This window comes from Scyliorhinus torazame, chromosome 8 (genome assembly GCF_047496885.1).
Source record: "Scyliorhinus torazame isolate Kashiwa2021f chromosome 8, sScyTor2.1, whole genome shotgun sequence".
Taxonomy (NCBI): Eukaryota; Metazoa; Chordata; class Chondrichthyes; order Carcharhiniformes; family Scyliorhinidae; genus Scyliorhinus; species Scyliorhinus torazame.
Window position 1 is genome coordinate 102,776,734 of NC_092714.1, and position 24,301 is coordinate 102,801,034.

Consider the following 24,301-nt stretch of genomic DNA (forward strand, 5'->3'; position numbering starts at 1 on the left):
GCAGTAGGCCACGAAAGATCTGAAAGATAGACGACACTTAGGTTGGCATGGGTGTAGTAGATCATAGATAGTTAGGGGGAAGGGGACACAAGTTTTAAATATGCACCAGAAAGCACCACCAGTCCAATCTGCCTCTAACCTCTGTCCCATGGGTAGGAAGGCTGGGCTGGGGCAGGGTGTTGGGTAGTGGCCAGATGGGGGAGGGGAGGCCTCAGGACATATCGGACACATAAGCATCCAACATGCATACCCCCTCACCAAAATGTTACATGCCATGGAAGCCGCAGTGTGAGACAGCCATCATCTAACACAGGTGGCGCATGGCCTCCTAGGTGAGGCAGAGTTCTCGGCAGCACACGCGGTCCAGCAGCTCCTCGAAGGACAAGCGCTGACAGTATAAACTGCCTTCATACCTCCTCCTCAGCCTGGTGAATGGCCAGCACTTGAGCCTCTGGCTGACCACTGCTGTTTTGGGGCAGGCTCCTGCAGCGCAGGGTCTTATCGGATCTAGCCCTGGCACTTGCACCACCGTGCATCCTCAATGGTAGAAGCGGCCAGGTATATAGATGGAACGGCACGCTGTGTTCCAAATTCCATTTCTCTGTGGGGTAATGGGAAGTTACAGAGGCTGTCAGCTATTGATGCTTCCCTTAACCATCCCAACCCCCTGGATTACATAATTATTATGAGTTGTACTTCTCCACCACCCTCACCATTCCCCCTCACTCATTCCCATCTCCCTCCCCTGGCCCCTTCTACATTATGTACTGGACAATGCAGTCCTGTCCCTATCAGTGGCTGGCACCCAGCCCTTGATGTGGGAAGCCTCTATCCTCACCACCCATTCCTGCCAACTGGGGTACTGGTGGCTGTCACAACTAGTGTTAGGATTGGCTTCTGTTGCCTTTGTCTTGGTTCTTCCAGTGGGGTCTACTGTGGGTGTCCTCATTGAATGAGTCTTGTGCCTTCCTGCCAGAACGTTAGCAGTTGGTTGTATGGTGGAGACGTTCATATTGTGCAGGCATGTGACTCTATGCTAAGAGACTGGTGTGCGGGCATGTCCTACAAATGGGGGTAACTGAGGGATGTGTGCCTTTGCCGGGGGCTTGGCTGCAGTGTGATCTGGGTTTGACACAGGTTGTGACAGTGAGCTGTTCAGGTCTGGGTCTGGTCTAGGATACATAGTCTCAAACTGTGTGATACCACTGGGGTGCGTTTGACCTGCAGGGCATGGAGGCATTGCCTGATCCTTAGGAGTGGATTAGCCAATAGTCTCACTAGTGAGGCTGAGGGGGGTTATGTGCCAGGGAGGGTTCCAACATCACCGGTGCATATGTCCTTTCTCTGGGGGTGACTCTGTTATTCCCCTGCTTCCTCTGCTAATGAGCTGTGCATTTAAGGAGTTCAATGAGGAGTGCCAACACCTGGTGGTCCGGCAATTTATCATGGCCACGCTCATCTCCTTGATTATACTGCTGATACGTGAGGGTGTCCAAATGGACAGGCTGGATGAGTTACATAAGAACATAAGAACTAGGAACAGGAGTCGGCCATCTGGCCCCTCGAGCCTGCTCCGCCATTTAATGAGATCATGGCTGATCTTTGTGGACTCAGCTCCATTCTCCGGCCCGTACACCATATCCCCGAATCCCTTTATTCTTTAGAAAGGCATCTATCTTTTTCTTAAAAACGTTTAAAGAAGGAGCCTTAACTGCTTCACTGGGCAAGGAATTCCAGAGATTCACAACCCTTTGGGTGAAGAAGTTCCTCCGACACTCCGTCCTAAATCTACCTCCCCTTATTTTGAGGCTATGCCCCCTAGCTCTGCTTTCCCCGACCAGTGGAAACAACCTGCCCGCATCTATCCTATCTATTCCCTTCATAATTTTATATGTCCCAATAAGATCCCCCCGCATCCTTCTAAACTCCAATGAGTACAGTCCCAGTCTACTCAACCTCTCGTCATAATCTAATCCCCTCAACTCTGGGATCAACCTAGTGAATCTCCTCTGCACTCCCTCCAGTGCCAATATGTCCTTTCTCAGGTAAGGAGACCAAATCTGAACACAATACTCCAGATGCGGCCTCACCAACACCCTGTACAATTGCAGCATAAAGTCACTAGTCTTGAACTCCATCCCTCTAGCAATGAAAGACAAAACTCGATTAGCCTTCTTAATCACCTGTTGCACCTGCACACCAACTTTTTGCGACTCGTGCACCAGCACACCCAGGTCCCTCTGCACAGCAGCATGTTTTAACATCTTACCGTTTAAATAATAATCCATTCTGCTGTTATTCCTCCCAAAATGGATAGCCACACACTTGGCAACATTGAATTCCATCTGCCAGACCCTAACCCATTCACCTAACCTATCCAAATCTTTCTGCAGACTTCCGGTATCCTCTGCCCTTTTTGCTTTACCACTCAACTTAGTGTCATCTGCAAACTTTGACACATTGCATTTGGTCCCCAACTCCAAATCGTCTATGTAAATTGTGAACAACTGCGGGCCCAACACTGATCCTTGAGGGACCCCACTAGTTACAGGTTGCCAACCAGAGAAACACCCATTTATCCCCACGCTCTGCTTTCTTTTAGTTAACCAATCCTCTACCCATGCTACCACTTTACCCTCAATGCCATGCATCTTTAGTTTATGCAGTAACCTTTTGTGTGGCACCTTGTCAAAAGCAAGTTTCTACATGATCAGGAGATCTCTGAATTTTTCTAGAATACTGGCAGCAGTCAACTTTCTCAACAGTCAGGAGCCCGTAAGTAGCACCTAATGGGTTGGTTGCAATACTTTTACAGCTGCAATTGGAGATTCAGCCATGGCACCCGTATCCTGAATGGGACACCACGAATCCACACCCTTGCCATCAAGTCGGTTCCCGTTAGTCCCATAGCTCCAGCAGCAGGCGGTAACGAAGGCTAATGGTATGTTGGCCTTCATTGCGAGAGGTTTTGAGTACAGGAGCAGGGATGTGTTGTTCCAATTATACGGGGCCTTTGTGAGGCCACACCTGGAATATTGTGTGCAGCTTTGGTCTCCTTCTCTGAGGAAGGATGTTCTTGCTCTCGAGGGAGTGCAGCGAAGGTTTACCAGACTGATTCCAGGGATGGCGGGTCTGTCATATGAGGAGAGATTGACTAGGTTGGGAATGTTCTTGCTGGAGTTCAGAAGAATGAGGGGGGATCGCATAGAGACTTATAAAATTCTAACAGGACTAGACAGGGTGGATGCAGGGAGGATGTTACCAATGATGGATGTGTCCAGAACCAGTGGTCACAGTCTGAGAATTCAGGGTAAACCATTTCGGACAGAGATGAGGAGAAATTTCTTCAGACAAAGAGTGGTGAGCCTGTGGAATTCATTACCACAGGAAGTAGTTGATGCTAAAACTTTGAATATATTCAAGAGACGGCTAGATATAGCACTTGGGGAGAATGGGATAAAAGGTTATGGGGAGTGTTATGGGCCAGGGATTAGAGAACCTCAAAGTGTATCATGAAGTTCACCTGACCCACAACTTCTTTTTTTTTTAATGTTTTTATCTCCAGCTCTCTCTCCCCCCCCCCCCCCCCCCCAACCTAAGTGGGGTAAAGAGAGTCCCCCCCTACAACCCATATAAACCAATGCGGACTTCAAACACAGTACCGCCCCCCCCCCCCGCTTTGGGTACCGCCCCCACCTCGCCGGCTGTAACAGCCCAAACTTCACCCCCTTCCTGTGGAGGACCGCCTTGGCCCGATTGAATCCTGCCCGCTTCTTGACCAGCTCTGCACTCGAGTCCTGGTAAATCCGGATCTCGGTGTTCTCCCACCTGCTGCTCCGCTCCTTCTTCGCCCATCGCAGAACACTGTCCCTGTCAGTGAAGCGGTGGAACCTTACTACCATAGCCCTCGGCAGTCTTTCGCCCTTGGCCTCCTGGCCAAGACTCTGTGCGCCCCATCCAGCTCCAGGGGCCTCGGGAAGGCCCCAGCACCCATCAGCGTACTCAGCATTGTGGCCACATACACCCCAGCATCCGACCCCTCCACACCTTCAGGGAGACCCAGAATCCGCAGGTTCTGCCTCCTCGACCTATTCTCCAGGTCCTCCAGCTTCTCCTGCCATTTTTTGTGCAGCGCCTCGTGCATTTCCACTCTGACCGCCAGGTCCAGAATCTCGTCTTCATTCTCAGAGGCCTTCTGCTGCACCTCCTTAATCGCCGTCCCCTGCATCTTCTGGATCTCCACCAACCTTTCGATCGATGCCTTCATAGGGGCCAATATCTCCGCCTTCAAGTCCGCAAAACAGCTTCTCAAAAACTCCTGCTGCTCCCGAGACCACTGGGCCCACGCTGCCTGATCACCGCCCACCGCCATCTTGTTTTTACGTGCCCGTTCTCCTCTCTTTTTTGACCGCTCCGCTCCTGGTCCACTCCATACAGTGCTGGGGGACCCTCACTGTTTCCTTCCCACACCGGGAATCATCGTCCAAATGCTGCTGGAGCTCCTTAAAAGGGCCCAAAGGTCCGTTATCGGCAGGAGCTGCCAACCGTGTGACTTACCAAGGCATAGCCGCAACCGGAAGTCTGACCCACAACTTTTAATAGATTGTGGTATGGGGAGCACATGGCCCACTCTACAGGTGTGGTACAGCAGAAATGGAAAAATATTTCGTAAAGCAAAACAATGTTTATTCTATGAACTCAAGTTAACCTTTTTAAAACATACTGTGACCATCTTAGCAACCATTAATTCAAATACAACCCCCAAATACTACAACACTAAGTAAACCTTTAAACTTTCCTTTTTAACATCCATACGACTTAAAAACAAAACCTTTATCAGAAGCACATCAGGTTAAAGTCACTACTGTTATTAGTTTTAAATCACCAGGACCGATTTACAGTCTTTAGATTAAGAGAGAGATTCATACACCTTCTGGCTGTGACTGCAGCTATCCAGCTCTGAAAACGAAACTAAAACACACCCTGCAGCCTGCTCAAAATCGAAAGTAAAAAGCTGACAGACAGCCCAGCTCCACCCACTCTCTGACATCACTGCAGGAATAAACACCCATTTCTTAAAGGTACTCTCACTACATATATTTATATACACACCCATTTATAAACACCCATTTCTTAAAGGTACTCTCACATGACAGGAGAAAGTAGGATTAGGCTATTGAGTTGGATGATCAGCCATGATCGTGATAAATGGCGGAACAGGCTCGAAGGGCACAAAGACCTCCTCCTGCTCCTATCTTCTATGTATCTATATATCTATGTACCACCCCCCCCCCCCCCCCCCCCACCAGCAAGCCAGAATAATTTAAAGGTTTTCTTACCCCCTTGCTCCTCCTCAGAGCCATTGCGCCTGGGTCCCGTTTGTAAATACTTTCACCAAATCATGCCCATCTGACTCCCAGCTGTGATGTGTCGAGCATAACGGGGCGGGGGGGGGGGGGGGCAGAGATTCGGGCTTCCAGCCTGTTGATCACATTGAAATATATGTAAATCGCTGCTTTTCATGTTCTTGATGTGGAGATGCCGGCGTTGGACTGGGGTGAGCACAGTACGAAGTCTTACAACACCAGGTTAAAGTCCAACAGGTTTGTTTCGATGTCACTAGCTTTCGGAGCGCTGCTCCTTCCTCAGGTGAATGAGAAATCTGTTCCAGAAACACATATATAGACAAATTCAAAGATGCCAAACAATGCTTGGAATGCGAGCATTAGCAGGTGATTAAATCTTTACAGATCCAGAGATGGGGTAACCCCAGGTTAAAGAGGTGTGAATTGTACCAAGCCAGGTCAGTTGGTAGGATTTCGCAGGCTAGATGGTGGGGGATGAATGTAATGCGACATGAATCCCAGGTCCCGGTTGAGGCCGCACTCATGTGTGCGGAACTTGGCTATAAGTTTCTGCTCGGCGATTCTGCGTTGTCGTGGGTCCTGAAGGCCGCCTTGGAGAACGCTTGCCCGGAGGTCAGAGGCTGAATGCCCTTGACTGCTGAAGTGTTCCCCGACTGGAAGGGAACATTCCTGCCTGGTGATTGTTGCGCGATGTCCGTTCATTCGTTGTCGCAGCGTCTGCGACAACTGCGTTGCGACGCGACGCTGCGGGCCATGTGCTCCCCATACCACAATCTATTAAAAGTTGTGGGTCAGACTTCCGGTTGCGGCTATGCCTTGGTAAGTCACACGGTTGGCAGCTCCTGCCGATAACAGACCTTTGGGCCCTTTTAAGGAGCTCCAGCAGCATTTGGACGATGATTCCCGGTGTGGGAAGGAAACAGTGAGGGTCCCCCAGCACTGTATGGAGTGGACCAGGAGCGGAGCGGTCAAAAAAGAGAGGAGAACGGGCACGTAAAAACAAGATGGCGGTGGGCGGTGATCAGGCAGCGTGGGCCCAGTGGTCTCGGGAGCAACAGGAGTTTTTGAGAAGCTGTTTTGCGGACTTGAAGGCGGAGATATTGGCCCCTATGAAGGCATCGATCGAAAGGTTGGTGGAGATCCAGAAGATGCAGGAAAGACGCTGCGACAACGAATGAACGGACATCGCGCAACAATCACCAGGCAGGAATGTTCCCTTCCAGTCGGGGAACACTTCAGCAGTCAAGGGCATTCAGCCTCTGATCTCCGGGTAAGCGTTCTCCAAGGCGGCCTTCAGGACCCGCGACAACGCAGAATCGCCGAGCAGAAACTTATAGCCAAGTTCCGCACACATGAGTGCGGCCTCAACCGGGACCTGGGATTCATGTTGCATTACATTCATCCCCCACCATCTGGCCTGCGAAATCCTACCAACTGTCCTGGCTTGGTACAATTCACACCTCTTTAACCTGGGGTTACCCCATCTCTGGATCTGTAAAGATTTAATCACCTGCTAATGCTCGCATTCCAAGCATTGTTTGGCATCTTTGAATTTGTCTATATATGTGTTTCTGGAACAGATTTCTCATTCACCTGAGGAAGGAGCAGCGCTCCGAAAGCTAGTGACATCGAAACAAACCTGTTGGACTTTAACCTGGTGTTGTAAGACTTCGTTTCATGTTCTTGCCATCGTGGGGTGGGTACCTCGCGACGTCCAGTGGTGCGGAGGCTGGGGACAGGTCTGTCGCCAGCGCCGAATACCTTTTCGGCCGATATGCTAATTCCCCACCTGATCGGGGTTCCCGATTGGGCCACAGGGGACAGGGAATCCAAGCGTCTATATTTGAGCCTTTCAGTTTCTTCTCAGCGATTCCATTCTTCTTTTTTTTTAAATTTAGAATACCCAATTACTTTTTTCCAATTAAGGGGCAATTTAGCGTGGCCAATTCACCCACCCTGCACATCTTTGGGTTGCGGGGGGGGGGGGGGGGGGGGGGTGAAATCCATGCAGACACGGGGAGAACGCGCAAGCTCCACAAAGGCAATGACCCGGGCCGAATTCAGACTTGGGGCCATGAGGCAGCAGTGCTAACCACTGCACCACCCACATTCTTCATTGCACACGTATGGTCAGCAACCACCTTATGGTTTATTTGAATGTTGTTTGCCTCGATCTGGGATCCTTTGGCTCTTCATTCTGTGGTCGTTTGATGTTGTCCTTCTGGAGTTCCTGTTTATCAGGCCTCTTTCTGAGGTGTCTGTGGTGATGTACATCACTGTAAATACATAAGGGGTTAATGTAAACACATGTAGGCTAGCTAGACACTAGAGGGAGCACCAGAGACATCACACACACACACACTCAACCAATAGATCAGTTAGATAGGACACGACCAATGGACATTCACGATACACACAGAGGTGACACAGCCACAGGAGGTCATTACACAAACCCATATATAAAGGACACCACACACATGATCTGCCTCTTTCCAGTGGAGACAGTCAGTGAGCACAGAGACAGGGTTGATTCAATATCACTCCCACCACCTGGATTGCAGCAACTGGTTAGTCGGTCTGGGTAGCTATAGTAGGATTAGCAGTAGTGTTGAACCCGAGTAATAGAAGTGTAAATAGTTTATAAACGTGTTGCAGTTATCTCCACGTCTGAACCTTCCTTTGTCAAGTGCACCATAAGGAAGCCGCTTATGCTACACCTAGAGCATAACAAGACAGTGTCTTGATGCCTTCAGCACTTTACCGGACGTTGCCCTCTCTCTGACGTCTCTTGTTGCCCTCAGCACTTTACCGGAAGTTACCCTCTCTCGGCGGTCTCTTGTTGCACCCTGCACTTTGCCAGACGTTGCCCTCTCGCTGAGGTCTCTTGTTGCCCTTGGGAGTATGGTGCAGCACTTTTGTGTAGCCATTTCCTTATCCAAGCGGCGCCTGGCTCTTCTAATTTTCTGTCCATGGTTGTTTGCTTTTTCTTTACAGCTTTAAATGTTGTTGCCTCTTTAAGATTTTCAATACAGTAACCATTTATTTTATTTGCGCTGTCTGCAGCCATTGGTTTTGTTGCTGTGATTTTCCTATGCTTTTCTGATGTTGGCGGGTTATCCAGCGATATTTAAACATGAGCTATTTATTGTTAGTCTTTAACTATTTTCACACCCCAGATATTGTTATGCATGGTTCTGCTCCATGCAGGTAGGCTTCCAGAATATTCTGTCTGAGTCTATTACCATGTGACCCTACACATCATACTGTGGGCAGTGCCATCCAGTCCCGTGTTAAATCTTGTGCTGCTGAGCACCTTTTGGAATACAATGGCATGCATGCACATAATACATCAGTGGCATGCAGTCATATAATACAATATCCTCCTATTTTTGAAAGCCTTGCTTCTTTCCTTTCCTAAGGAAAAAAAAACAATTTGTACATTCAAAATGTTTTCTGCCACAAATTTATTATAAAGGATTATTTGTTTGGAGTATACACACTTTAATGATAGATGATTCATTTTACATGGACATACAATATTCAGCTGCATTCAGCTGACTGCACATTTACAGATGGTGGTAATGATGCCTCACACTTCAGAATTATTAAATAGAAAATATCACCTCAAGACCTGTTTCTCAATAAATCTTTTGCTGGCAGTAATATTTCTATATACAAAGCCATTAAAGCTGACTGTAATATCAGTCAAATAAGATGCTTACATTAAAAAAAAACATTTGTTGAATCAACAAAAGGTAAAGGACTGCATAAGAAATAGTAAATTCTCATTTACTTGCCATTCTGCCAATGCAGAAACCCTGCTAAAATAAGAAACACTCAAACCATCAAAAGGAATGATGATTACAGCTTGTTCTAAGGTTATTTTCGTTTATAGAAAAAACATTGCTGAGTGATGAGGTACAAATTAGATTTGTGAGGCTGGAGGGGAGAGGGAGGAATTTGTTTCGTAATAGTCCAGGTAATACATATCAAGAATTCAGAGCACAGGAAAGCAATGGGAGAAAGAAAAAAATCAACAAAACTCCTCCAATTTTTGATTCTGTTTTGGTGACTCCTTTAGAGTAAACACAGCAATGGAGAACAATGAAGAACAGAATGGAGCAATGGCCTACTTTGGATCGCCACCTGTTAAAACAGAAGCAGAAGTTCAAGTTGTTCTGGATGAACTTGTCCCATTGAAGTAGTGCTCTGGGGCTGAAATGAGGTCAAATGAGAATGGCATCAAGTGGAACGTCAAGTGAAATGCATTGGCTACTGCCTCTTGGCTCTTCGCCCCTGATTCTACATCTTGCTTTTTTGAGCTGTGATTCTTTCTCTCTATCCCAGCCTTTATCAGAACAACCTTTCTCCTTTTCCACTCTGTCTATCTCTTCTAAAAGTTCAGAATCCTGGAATTCCCAATATTGGCCACCCTTCGATCACATCTGTGTCATAGCAATTACATCAAACCAAACTGGATCTGCGAGGTCTGCGTTTACCAGAGCAGTGAGAGAGACAGGCTACCAACACTTGTAGAAGTACAACTCTATTTTATTTAGCTATGAGCTGTTAAACATACTTGCACTGTGGGTTGACTGGAGACCTGAGCTAACCTGACCAGACTATACTGCTAGCACATGGTAGGTGTTCGTGTTACTGATCACGGGCTCTGGCTGTCTCAGAGGCTGCATCCCGAATGAGCAGGAAAACTAGTGCCCTCTGGCTATATTGTGGCTGTGTCCTGTCTGGTGATTGGGTGCTGTGTTCTGTGTGTTGATTGGTCTTTCAGTGTGTCAGTCAGTGTCTGTCTCTGCACCATCATAGACTTGTGTGTATATTATGACATTATGCTTTTAAAATTGTGAAAACGGTATCATGGTTGCTGAGGGAGAGAGAGGGGGTACGGAAAATGTCCAACATTCAGCTTGCTGACAGTTGTGCCGATGGCTGGGAGGCTTCTGTCAGGGCTAGGGGAAGTAGTGGAGGGTGGCCAGGAGGTGGGCCATGGGGTTGGGGTAAACGGGCATGGAGCACCATTGCTGCAGCCTGCCAAGCAGCCATGCAACTATGCACATGGGTGACTGCCCACTGTAAACCTAGGGCCTCTGGTCGTATGGGTGTCCCCTCAGAGCACTCCCCCAGATGCCCTCTGGCCCCAGCCGACCCTTCAGTGGAATGGGCGCGCTCCAGCACAACTAGTGCCAACTTGTTGACTGGAATGAGTGTGTGTGGGGATTGTAATGTGTATATGCAGCTGCAGCTTGTCAGCCTCCCGAGTGTTAATCACGGACCCGGCGAATCCCGTACCATCTTTCATCGGAATCGATTGTGTTCCACGAGGCGCCGGTGCAACCCCTTCCAAAGTCGCTGAATCGGTCCAATTACAGTTGTGAAAGTCCACGAATCCTGCCCCAGCATCAGCACTTCGGCCGCAATTCTACAGAAAAATTTCCAAGCGTTCTAGCAAGCGGGAATTGCCGTGAGTTTTCCGGCGCGCAGCCCGGCGAAACTGGCATCACAATTCAACGTAATTGGTCCATTTAATGAGCACTCTCAATTGTCCCCTCTCCACAGCACATATTTATCCTCCTACCACAATGCAACACCATATCACCTCATCAGCTTATAATCACTCACTTAACATTTGCTATTTTAAATATCACAAATGAGGTTCAGCTGTTACCTGGTTACATTGGAATGGATTTAATTTTCCTGTAAACTGCTCCATATTTAGCAATGGATGCACTTTTTTCATATAAAGATCACTTCCTCTTGCTCACAAGTTGCTGCTTATCCCACTCAGCATGGACATAGAAAATAATTCCGGCAATTGTAGAGTTGACATGTAGCCAGTGAGACCCTGTGATGCACAATCAATTGCACAAAGACTTGAGTTGGGTACAACTAAGGCTTTATTGCTCTCAGATGTGTGGCTTCCCACAGCAGCTGGTGAAATGGCTGCTGAATGGAGGACACACATATTTATACTCCACCTACTGGGCGGAGCCAGCAGGCAGGGACTACCGGCGAACCTGTAGTACAGGTCCTACCTTACATCACCTAATACAGGTGCAACAGTGGTTTACCACACCCTGTACCCTTGGGAAAGTTATCAAATTATCAGCTGCTTCTGCTGTTGGTTCATGCTGAAATTTACATATTTGGGTACATATAGGGCTTTGTTATCACCTCAGTGAGGAGGTGGGAAACCCCCGAGGTATTCATTAAATCTGGGAGCATAAGGTTGAGAGTAGCATGAGGTAATCTGGTAGTGCTGATAATGTATTGTGAATTGTAGGCTGCCCTTGAAGGCCTTCTTCAGCCAGATGACTCGCTCAATTATAAACATCCAGCTGAGCATGAGTAAACTCTTGCAATGCTGTCATTCCAAGGCGGTGAACACTATTGCAGTAGACATCTTTTCTACAGTATCCCAAGCAGCCTGATGTTCCTCTCCTGCTCGACTATAACCCAGCAATGGCTGCTACAGCAATACTCTTTCTGCACTATTCTCTTTTTTAATTGCTGTCCCTAAACCATTCTCCTAAATTAAATCACTAACTTCAAGTTTAACCTGTAGTTAACTGGTCTTCGATTATTTTTATCACAAGCCTATTTTACATTTGTTTCCCTCAGTTCATGGTGTGTAGGACTGATTGGCCGTCTCTTTCAAAAGGCCAGTAAAGTCATGATAGGAAAGGCTCGTTTTGTCTGATTGGTCTTTAAGAAGAATTATTGATTAAATATTGGCTTTCGTTTTGCATCTTTTCCCAGCCTTTTTGAAACTGGAGGAACTCCTGGAAGTTGGACAAACATGGACAAATAATTCTTAAGCATTTTCACACAGTATTGTGCTTGTTTCCTCATCACGAATTTTCCTGAATTTAAAGAAAATTACGAAGAGAGGAACATTGATCTTAAGTTATACCAACATATTTCTGTCCCTTGGATTTAACAGTCTGAAATTCTGCAGAAGCCAGTCTCCAGCTGTACCTCAAACTGATTCCCATGAGATTTCATCAGTCTCCCATTGGAGTTACAGCCAATTATTTTTGAATAAGGGATAACGCATGGTTACTGCCAGCGATTACTGCTGTTGCTATGTAATTCTTTTTAGTTATTGACAATCCCCATGCTCTTGATTATTGTAATGTAAAACAAAATGTCACAGAAGAAGGGAAAGAAATATGTTTACATACACAGCCCATAACTATTTGGGTTTCAATTACTTGACAATGTAATTGTGGTTTCATCACACTGATTGAAATCAAAATTGTCTTTTCCGTAGCCCAGTCATATTATTTCATCCAAAATATTGTGCATCTTTTACACTTTATGAGGACAAAATGTCACAGGCACATGGCTTGTTGGATGTTACTGAGGCAATCACTTTGCCTTCACCTTGAAAACAGGCCCAATTGAAGCAAGGGAATATTGCATCACTGTGGTACTCAAATACCAGTCTTTTTCCAGATGATGATATTGTGCATGGCTTGCATTTCCTGAGAATGTATGTGTGAAAGTAATGACTTTTTTAACCGATTGTTTCTCTTTGAACAAGTTAATCAAATATTCACTTTCGGTCTTTGATGATGGTTGTCTGACCGTGTACAGCTTAACACTGGACTATCTACTAATCTTCAAAGAGTCTTGTATTGGGTTTAATGGGCTGTAAAAGGAACAAAAGGCATGAATATTTTCAGTGCAACTCTAAATAAATGCTGTAGAAAAACACTTCTGGGTCAGATGAACTATGAACACATAATAGAATGGTGAAAGTGGAGGAGGAAAATAGATTACTTTCATAATGCAGCTTTATATTTCTTGAACAATATGTGCTTTGACTTCAACTTTTAACCTTTTTCTTCAATGAATCATTTATTCCCCCACATAGTGTGCACTGACTGTCAGCTATTTTTTAAACTTGGAGTTAGATTTGGAGTTAGATTTGACCCTCACTTGCAATTTTACTGTTGCAAAATGAGAGAGACTTTTAATATCATCTTGTGCGTGATGGTTCTGAATTTACTTATCATATTCAGGGTACTTATTGTGAAGTAACTTCCAGGGTCAGACAATCATGACATTCCTGAGGAGTTTGTGAGTTTGAAAAGTCTGCAGTCTTTCTACAGTTATGTTAGCAGCTTGGAAACATTTATTAAAGCTTCTGTTTTCTTCTTTGTTCTGCATGCTATTTGCATTTTTTGTGACTGACTCTGACCTGGACAACTTACCAGAGAAGTTGGATTCCACCCACCCTATCGCCCAGTAATCATGAACTGAGTAAGTACTTCGGCACCAGGCAAGTGTACCGTTCCTGTGTGACTGTATGTGAATAACAAAGCACCCTGTCGGTGAACAGTCTATTTTTAAAACTATTTTTATTGATGATTTTCCATTTATAACAAATTAACAACACAAAAAAACGGATATAACACAATACAATACAGCAAAAACCCAACCAACCACATAAATCCCATCCAAAAGAAAAACCCCTCTCCCCTTGAATAAACTATAAACACCACCCCCCAACAGTTGACAGTGCCTAACTCTTTAAAGGAGGAAATTAATGGCTGTCATCTCAGGTGGAACCCCTCAACTGACCCTCTGACATTGTACTTGATCTTCTCCAGATGCAAAATTTCCATGAGGTCACCCAACCAGACTGAGGCATTGGGCGGAGCAGAAGACATCCACCCCAGCAGAACGTGCCTCTGAGCTATTAATGAGGCAAAGGCGAGGACATCCCCAATCACTCCCGCCTGCAGCCCCGCTGAGTTCGACAACCCAAAATGGCCACCAAAGGACAAGGCTCGAGATCAACATTAAGAATCACTGACATGGGGTGCGATTCTCTTGTCCTGTTGCACTCAAGCGAGAGCACAATGCAGCCAGAGAATTCCGGGAGAGCCCTCCAGCAGGCCTCCCGACAGCCTCCGTGCCTCATGGAATTTACCCAAGTCCCACGAGATGTTGGAGTCGGAACACCGCGCAAAAAAGGCAGGACCAAACGACGCTCGCAGAAGTAGGTCTTAAACCTACTTACGCCCTACCTACCTGGGATCCACCACCCCTCCTCGATTCTCCAGCCTCGCCAGGGAGGCTGCAGCAGGGCGTCGATCAGTGCTGTCCCACACAAACGTGGGTCAGGTGGAATGGCACCCAGTTGGGTTTCCCGGGCCATCAGAGACCCTTGGTTGGTCAGGGTAAGTGCAGACTGGCTCTCTGGACCTCCCCCTGGAACATGGACACCTTGGCACTGTCCAGCTGGCACCTTGGTACTGACATGGTGCCCAGGTGGCACTGCGAAGCTGGCAGGAGCACTGCCTAGATGCCAGGGTGCCAATTCAAGGGTGCCCAAGTGTCAAGGTGGCACTGCCAAGGGTCAGGGACCGAGGGGGGGCCATGCCCATAAAATGGGGGGAAGAGGGGTGTTTGAAGGTTGGGGTTTGCTGGGCAGGCAAGTATGGGCCTCCGGGAGGTTGGGGGAGTGACGAGTGGGGGTCCTGGAAGGGAAGGGGTGTTGAAAGGGGGCTTGGGGGGATCTGAAGCAGGGAGCCCCCCGGGACCCCATAGTGGGGTGTCCTCACTTGGGGGGGTGCCCATTGACATTGCCCATGGGTGGGGTACCCACAAGCTCACTTAGAGATCAGACACCCTTTCAAAATGGCGGCACGATCTCGGAGTCCAGCTCCCCAGTGGTAAAACAAATTCTAAGTGTGGGCTAATCCACTGAGAAATTCCCCAAGGCTCAAAAAAGTAACTGAGTGTCATTGAATAGCGGTGAGGAACTCGCCAGCAGAGCGGACGGCAAACTCTCTGAAAAACCCGTCAATAATGTACTTAGAAATTTTTCCAGTAAATTGCGCCATTGGTGTTAAAGACGGAGACCCAAAAGCTTACCAACTTGGGACACAACCAGAACATATGGGTGTGATTGGCCGGCCTTCAAGAACGTTACACACACTTATCTTCCAGCCCCGGAATAAAATCATTCATCCTAGCCCCAGAATAAAAAACACTCATCCTAGTTAGGTGAGCCCAATGGAACACCGCAAACTGGATCAGGCTGAGCCGTTTACAGGCGCAAGTGAAGTTTACCCTGTGACTCCACACTTCCTCATCCAAAATGGGTCCCAATTCCTGCTCTCACTTCACCTCCACCCCAACACAGGGGCTGACTCCACTGACAGGATCAATGACCAGTCTATTTGAATACAATACTGTTCTGATGGAAGGACATTGACCTGAAATGTTCACTCGGTTTCTCTCTCCTCAGATGTTGGTGCTGGATTTAGCAAGCCACCTATAGGCAGGAAAGCAGGCAGGTGGACCCGAAAATAGGGTTGCCGCCCACCCGTCCCCCTTTGTGGAGTTAACTGCCAAGGCTCTAAGCTCTGGAATTCAGCCCCCCCCCCCCGATTCTGCATGCCCCTCTTAATTCTTTTTCCTCCTTTAAATGCTCCTTAAAATTTAACTCTTTGCCAAGCTCTTGGTCAGGTGCCCTAACATTGGGCTGGATTCTCCGCCATCCCAGCGTGAGTGAAATTCAGGTGCAATTCAGCTCCCATGGTAAAACATAGCTTCCTAAATGGAGAACCCTGCCCATTGTGTTAAGAGTTGGGGCTGGATTCTCCGATTCTGCGGCTATGTCCACAGGACCCTTCTGGTCTTCCGACCAGAAAGTCGGTGCCGCCCCTGCACTGATCCTCCGTCTGGTGGCAGGCTAGCAAATGCGCAGCGTAAAGCACCCGGCTTAACCTGCGGATACGGCCAGAGAATGTCTGGGTCAGTGGCCGTGCATGCGCCGGCGCCGTACAACATGGCGCTGGCCACGCGCAAACCCGGCCGACCAAAAATTGCCCCCCCCGTGACCAGCCTCACCACCCCGAGTAGCCCCCTCACCAGTCCCCCCTGCCCTGACGATGGCACCCCTGCCAGCAGAACGCCCCTCCCCCCCGACTGTGGCGGCACTGGACACTGGACACGGCACCTCGCGTGTCCCCGAACGGTGTGAGCACACGCGACCCATGCCATCGGGAAGTCGGCCCATTGGGGACGAAGCATCGGAGGAGGGCCTCAGGTGACGTCCTAAGGCCATCAATACGGCATGCAGCGTACTCCCGGAGTACACTGTTTTTGAGGGGGTGGAGCATCGCAAAAACAATGTCACCACCGATTCTGACGTAAACGTGGATTCTTCGGCCGATCGCCAAACACGATTCCGGTGTCGGCCGGAGAATCCGGCCCTATGTGTCAAAATGTATTGTATAGTTCTCCTGTGAAGCACCTTGAGAACACATTACTATGTTAAAGGTGCGAGGTAAATGCAAGGTGTTGGTGTCCACTGTTATCTCCAGAGCTGTAGCCTATGTTTTGATGGAGGTGCTGTGACTGCTTATTTGTTGGGGACTTACTGCAGATTACGATGATGCTGCCATTTGTTTCATTAGTATGCACCAAGAAGACAAAGGACAAAAAGGATAACTGTAGGCACAAGAGCTTCACCTTTCAGTTGCTGCACATTCTTGGAGATTGATCTCAAAGTCGTCACACAAGTAGGATATTACTCAAATATCCTTCTTTCCATGAGATCTGGATCCCTAAACTCCAAAGTCATTGGCAATCTTCTTCTTAGCTCCATTGGAAAAGGGATACATTCTCACCAGATTCCTTTGTGCCACTTGGAAACTACAGCTTTCCCTTTGGATGAAGGAGTGTTGAGATGCTGGCTGGGAGTGAGAAAGAAAATGCCACAGTTATGAGTTGGCAGGGGCTGGGCAGACAATGATGTGGAAGAATGAAGCAGCTTCTTGGGCAAGGTGACGAGGGAGCAGTATCGCCCCGGCTCTTCTTATCATCGGCTTCCTCCTCCTGTAGAACCTGTTGTGAATCTTCAGGAAAGACTAGGTTAGCTGAACATTATCTTCTTGAGATTAAGGAACAGAGAAAAGAGATGGAAGGTGCTGTCTGTGCAGTGTTTCAGAGGAGACAAAAGGTCTGTGTTACAAACCTCAGCAACTCTCATGGGAAGAGCTGAGTGAGTGCCCAGTAGCACCATGGTCTTACACTGAAAGTGGGTGGAGCATTTAAAAGTGGGAGCGTTGCTGAGGTCTGCCTTTGGAAGCCATTATCCTACTGGCGCTATAAGAAAATGGCGTAAGTAAGGATAGGACTAGAAGCTGAGGAGTGTATTTCAAGTGTTATGTGAGAACTGAAGTTGTGGGGCAAAAGGTAAGATTGTGATGGTGGCAGTGTAAAAGTTAAGATTGTGCACTGAAGTAATTGCTGTAAGTAGTATTAGGTAGCTGATATGAAGAATATTGAATTTGGGCTTTGCTTAACAGGGATGTTAAAAGAGGGTGAGGAGTGTGCACATGTAGATAGTAGACAGTGGCTTTCCCTTAATTGCCAGCCCTGGTGAGGTTCTTGAACTTTTATTGACATGGTTTCACAGCCCTGGTATTCCAGGCAAACAAGTGACATTTCTGAGTGGAATAGAGCTTGGAGAGCTGAATCAATGATGTTCTGGCTTGCCTTGTTTCACTCTGGATTTAGATAGTATCTATGGTCATAATTCTGCGCAACTATAACAAGATATGGGCAAGTGTTACGACCTGCCCAGGTGGGGCTCCCTAGAAGTTATTGATCCGAGTGAGACCCCTCAATTTGTCACCGTCTGGCTGGGATATTCCCTAATTGTCACAAACCCAGGTGAGGAGGGATGACTGGCTCTGTGTGTTTACCCACTCTCTGCTAGTAGCAACACAGGTTTAATCTAACAAGGTTCCCTTTCCCTTGGATACCTTTCCAGACCCAACAGTTACGTTTAAAAAGGACCCACTTTCACCAGGCTTCTTTGAATTAAGATGAAGTACATTTATTAACTACTAAAAGGTAAGGAGAAATGGCAAAACATGTGCATCTGTAGCAATGCGGATTGGAGTTAATAACCAAGTCCAATGGTCAGTAAATACTTTTAAAAGTTATACGGAACAGTCCTCGTGTTGCGAGTAGATGATGACGTGTTGCAGCCGTAACGATTGTTTTCACTGCAGTTGACTTCTGTTGGCGAACAGTTGATTCTTCAGTTCAGGTGTCCTGCAGTTCGATAGTTTGATAGAGATTTCAGCTCTTTTCCAGTTGCGATCCTTCTGCTGCCTTATTGACTTTCATAGAAAGAGAGTCTGCAGAACCTGGATAACTTTGCAGGGGCCCTGCTTCTCTTCAGTGTGGTAAACTTTCAGCTGCTTTTCTCACAGCAAACACACACACACCTACAGACAGTCAGAATAGCACAAGCTGGTAGCAAGCAAACTTTTAACCTCCAGATGTGTGTATTCCAAGAGGTACGGAATGTTCTAACCTGTCTAGGCCATTATATCCAGGTCTTGGAGATGAGAGGGTCATTATCCCCCTTTGTCCTTACCAGAGATGATAATCTGTCTTTGGATGCTTTCACGACTCCCTTGTCAGTGGTTAGTTGTACATTCTGACTCATCTTCTGTGTCTCTGACCATTTAAAAAAATATACAACTCAGATCTTTTTTTAAAGTCTGATACTTCCATGTATAATTCCAGGGTTTTTCTTCATCTTCATAACAAAAGTTATTTACAGAACGTTAGTGATTCAGGTGAGAGAGTCCTTCATTGTTGCTGGTTGTATCCTCAGTCTGCTGCTAAAGATTTTAGGTTTAACTATGCTCCAAAAGGGGGACTTCCGGTGACGGCAGACAGGAGGCAGCTACACACTGGAGGGCTCCCGCTTGGGAATAGAAATTTCAGGGTTTTAACGCCCGGTCCCAGGGACAACGGAGGCTGAAAAAGCTGTAAGAAGGCATAGGGAGGAGAAATGTCCAAGCTTGGGGGAAAAAACACCGTGAAAAAGGGGGTTAATGAAAGTCCGCCACTGAGTGGAAAAGTCGGTGCAGGAACTGAAAGGAAAGCGGAGGCTGGAGCACCAGGGAAGGCCGCATCGCTCACAGCAGAAGAAATGACCAAAGTGATGGTTGTGGAACATGAAAAACAGTTCACAAAGCACATGGAAGCGATGAAGAAGGAGATGGGGGCGATATTGAAAGTGCTGGTGGAGGAGGCGATTGCCCCGGTGAGGGTGGCGGTATCTAGCGCAGCGGCGGAGGTGCGGGAGCAAGGTGAGACACTGAAGGAAGTGGAAGAGGTATTATCGCAGCACAGTGATCAACTCACCTCGATGGGGAAGGAGTTGCGGAAGGTGACAGAGAGCAACAAGGGTCTGCAAGCCAAAATGGAAGACCTGGAAAACAAATCCAGGCGGCAGAATCTGAGGATCGTGGGTCTGCCCGAAGGGGTGGAAGGCCCGAGGCCGACAGAGTATTTTGCCACGATGTTGGCGGAGCTTTTGGGGGAGGGGGACGGTCCCTCTCGATACGAACTGGATTGGGCTCATCGGTCATGGAGGCCTATACCAAAGGCGAGTGAGCCGCCAAGAGTAATAACTGTGTGTTTCCGTAGGTACAGTGTGAAGGAGAAGGTCCTGTGCTGGGCAAAGCAGAAGCAGTAGTGCAGTGGGCTGGAGCTGGTATACGCATATATCAGGACTTTACAGTGGAGCTGGCGAGGAGGCGGGCTGCCTTCAGCCGGGTGAAGAAGGCACGGTACATCAGTAAGGTGCACTGTGGCATAGTGTATCCAGCTATGTTGAGGGTGACCTACAAATCCAAGGACTTTTATTTTGGGACGGCGGAAGCGGTGGAGGAGTTTGCGAAGGCAGAAGGACTGTGGCAGAATTGAGAAATGGGACTGAGAGCGAGTCGTGTACCGATGTAGCCTCATGTAACTTTATCTTTTCACTGCGTGTTGGTGCATGTACTAAATGAGTCGACGCTGTATATTTGGACAAGGGAAGAGTTGGGACTTTCAGTTGCAATGATGGTTCTTTGGGGCTTGGGTGTGTATGCTGGGGCGGTGTTCTTGGTTTTCCTGGGGCCGGGCAAGGGGGAAGGAGACCCGGGCAGGGGCCTCCACGCTGGCCGGTTTAAGCCGGAGGTGGGGGGAGGGGCTGCGACCATCGGAGCCTGGTAGAACAGGTTTCAGTGAGTCTAGCCGGGGTGAAAAGTTGGGGGAAGGAACTGAAGTTGGGGAGGAGTTTACAAGAGGAAGTGGAGGGGAAAAGTATGGGAGGCGCGTGGGGGGGGAGGGGGGGGGCAGTCTACAATTCATGGGTGCCATTCACGGTACTCTTTCGGGGATTGGATGGCATTGAATATTAGGCAGAGGTTGGGGGGCTGGACTGTATATGTCAACGGTGACCAGGGGCAATTCCTGATTCCTTTTTCTTTTTTCCTTGTTTCCTCCTTGGGAGGTTTAGTTTTATTTGATGCTTATATTGTCATGTGGGCCATTATTCGGGGGGGGGGGGTGGGAGGATGGGATTGTTGTTGTTGGTATGGGGATTGACATTGTATTCATTACCGTTTACTGTTTGTTGGTGGGGTGAAAATTCTGAAGAAAATGTGAAAATGGAGAATAAAAATATTTTTTAAAAAGAACTATGCTCCAAAAGACTGTACATAGGTCCCAGTTGTTTCAGCTGCTGACAGCTATGTCTGCACCAGTAAGACTGAAAATTGGCAGACCGAAGACATTTCTAGTCCAAAAGGTGCAGAGCTGAATTCTCTGCTTCGCAACTGCAGAAGCGCGGTCGAGCAGAGAATTGCGCAAAATTGAAAAATCGCGGTTTGCGCTAGGCGCTAATCCTGACGCCAAGCTCCGGTTCATTGCCAATCCTGACGCTATATCTCCGGTTCATTGCCAATCCTGACACCAGGCTCCGGTTCATTGCCAATCCTGACACCAGGCTCCGGTTCATTGTCAATCCTGACGCCAGGCTCCGGTTCATTGCCAATCCTGACGCCAGGCTCCGGTTCATTGCCAATCCTGACGCCAGGCTCCGGTTCATTGCCAATCCTGACGCCAGGCTCCGGTTCATTGTCAATCCTGACACCAGGCTCCGGTTCATTGCCAATCCTGACGCCAGGCTCCGGTTCATTGTCAATCCTGACGCCAGGCTCCGGTTCATTGTCAATCCTGACGCCAGGCTCCGGTTCATTGCCAATCCAGACGCCAGGCTCCGGTTCATTGCCAATCCTGACGCCAGGCTCCGGTTCATTGCCAATCCTGACGCTATGTCTCCGGTTCATTGCCAATCCTGACACCAGGCTCCGGTTCATTGCCAATCCGGACGCCAGGCTCCGGTTCATTGCCAATCCTGACGCCAGGCTCCGGTTCATTGCCAATCCTGACACCATGCTCCGGTTCATTGCCAATCCTGACACCATGCTCCGGTTCATTGCCAATCCTGACACAATGCTCCGGTTCATTGCCAATCCTGACACAAGGCTCCGGTTCATTGCCAATCCAGACGCCAGGCTCCGGTTGATTGCCAATCCAGACGCCAGGCTCCGGTTCATTGCCAATCCAGACGCCGTGCTCCGGTTCATTGCCAAACCTGACACCATGCTCCGGTTCATTGCCAATCCTGACTCCAGGCTCCGGTGCATTGCCAATCCTGACACCAGGCTCCGGTACATTGCCAATCCTGACGCCAGGCTCCGGTTCATTGCTAATCCTGATGCCAGGCTCCGGTTCATTGCCAATCCAGACGCCAGGCTCCGGTTCATTGCCAATCCTGACACCAGGCTCCGGTTCATTGACAATCCTGTCACCATGCTCCGGTTCATTGCCAATCCAGACGCCATGCTCCGGTTCATTGCCAATCCAGACGCCATGCTCCGGTTCATTGCCAATCCAGACGCCAGGCTCCGGTTCATTGCCAATCCTGACGGCAGGCTCCGGTTCATTAGTAATCCTGACGCCAGACTCCGGTTCATTGCTAATCCTGACGCCAGGCTCCGGTTCATTGCCAATCCTGACACCAGGCTCCGGTTCATTGCCAATCCAGACGCCATGCTCCGGTTCATTGCCAATCCAGATGCCAGGCTCCGGTTCATTGCCAATCCTGACGCCAGGCTCCGGTTCATTGCCAATCCAGACGCCAGGCTCCGGTTCATTGCCAATCCTGACACCAGGCTCCGGTTCATTGCCAATCCTGACACCAGGCTCTGGTTCATTGCCAATCCTGACAACAGGCTCCGGTTCATTGCCAATCCTGACACCAGGCTCCGGTTCATTGCCAATCCAGACGCCATGCTCCGGTTCATTGCCAATCCAGACGCCTGGCTCCGGTTCATTGCCAATCCTGACACCAGGCTCCGGTTCATTGCCAATCCTGACACCAGGCTCCGGTTCATTGCCAATCCTGACGCTATGTCTCCGGTTCATTGCCAATCCTGACACCAGGCTCCGGTTCATTGCCAATCCAGAAGCCAGGCTCCGGTTCATTGCTAATCCTGACGTCATGCTCCGATTCATTGCCAATCCAGACGCCAGGCTCCGGTTCATTCCCAATCCTGACGCCAGGCTCCGGTTCATTGCCAATCCTGGCGCCTGTCTCCGGTTCATTGCTAATCCTGATGCCAGGCTCCGGTTCATTGCCAATCCAGACGCCAGGCTCCAGTTCATTGCCAATCCTGACGCCAGGCTCCGGTTCATTGCCAATCCTGACGCCATGCTCCGGTTCATTGCTAATCCTGATGCCAGGCTCCGGTTCATTGCTAATCCTGACGCCAGGTTCCGGTTCATTGCCAATCCTGACACCAGGCTCCGGTTCATTGCCAATCCTGACGCCAGGCTCCGCTTCATTGCCAATCCTGACGCTATGTCCCCGGTTCATTGCTAATCCTGATGCCAGGCTCCGGTTCATTGCTAATCCTGACGCCAGGTTCCGGTTCATTGCCAATCCAGACGCCATGCTCCGGTTCATTGCCAATCCAGACACCAGGCTCCGGTTCATTGCTAATCCTGACGTCATGCTCCGATTCATTGCCAATCCTGACACCATGCTCCGGTTCATTGCCAATCCTGACACCAGGCTCTGGTTCATTGCCAAACCAGACGCCATGCTCCGGTTCATTGCCAATCCAGACGCCAGGCTCCGGTTCATTGCTAATCCTGACGCCTGGCTCCGGTTCATTGCTAATCCTGAAGCCAGGTTCCGGTTCATTGCCAATCCAGACGCCATGCTCCGGATCATTGCCAATCCAGACGCCAGGCTCCGTTTCATTGCTAATCCTGACGTCATGCTCCGATTCATTGCCAATCCAGACGCCAGGCTCCGGTTTATTGCCAATCCTGACGCTATGTCTCCGGTTCATTGCCAATCCTGACACCAGGCTCCAGTTCATTGCCAATCCTGACACCAGGCTCCGGTTCATTGCCAATCCTGATGCTATGTCTCCGGTTCATTGCCAATCCTGACAACAGGCTCCGGTTCATTGCCAAACCAGACGCCATGCTCCGGTTCATTGCTAATCCTGACACCAGGCTCCGGTTCATTGCCAATCCAGACGCCAGGCTCCGGTTCATTGCTAATCCTGACGTCATGCTCCGATTCATTGCCAATCCAGACGCCAGGCTCCGGTTCATTGCCAATCCTGACGCTATGTCTCCGGTTCATTGCCAATCCTGACACCAGGCTCCGGTTCATTGCCAATCCTGACACCAGGCTCCGGTTCATTGCCAATCCTGATGCCATGTCTCCAGTTCATTGTCAATCCTGACGCCATGCTCCGGTTAATTGGCAATCCAGACACCATGCTCCAGTTCATTGCCAATCCTGATGCCAGGCTCCGGTTCATTGCCAATCCTGACACCAGGCTCCGGTTCATTGCCATTCCTGACACCAGGCTCCGGTTCATTGCCAATCCTGACGCCAGGCTCCGGTTCATTGCCAATCCTGATACCAGGCTCCGGTTCATTGCCAATCCTGACACCAGGCTCCGGTTCATTGCCAATCCTGACACCAGGCTCCGGTTCATTGCCAATCCAGACGCCAT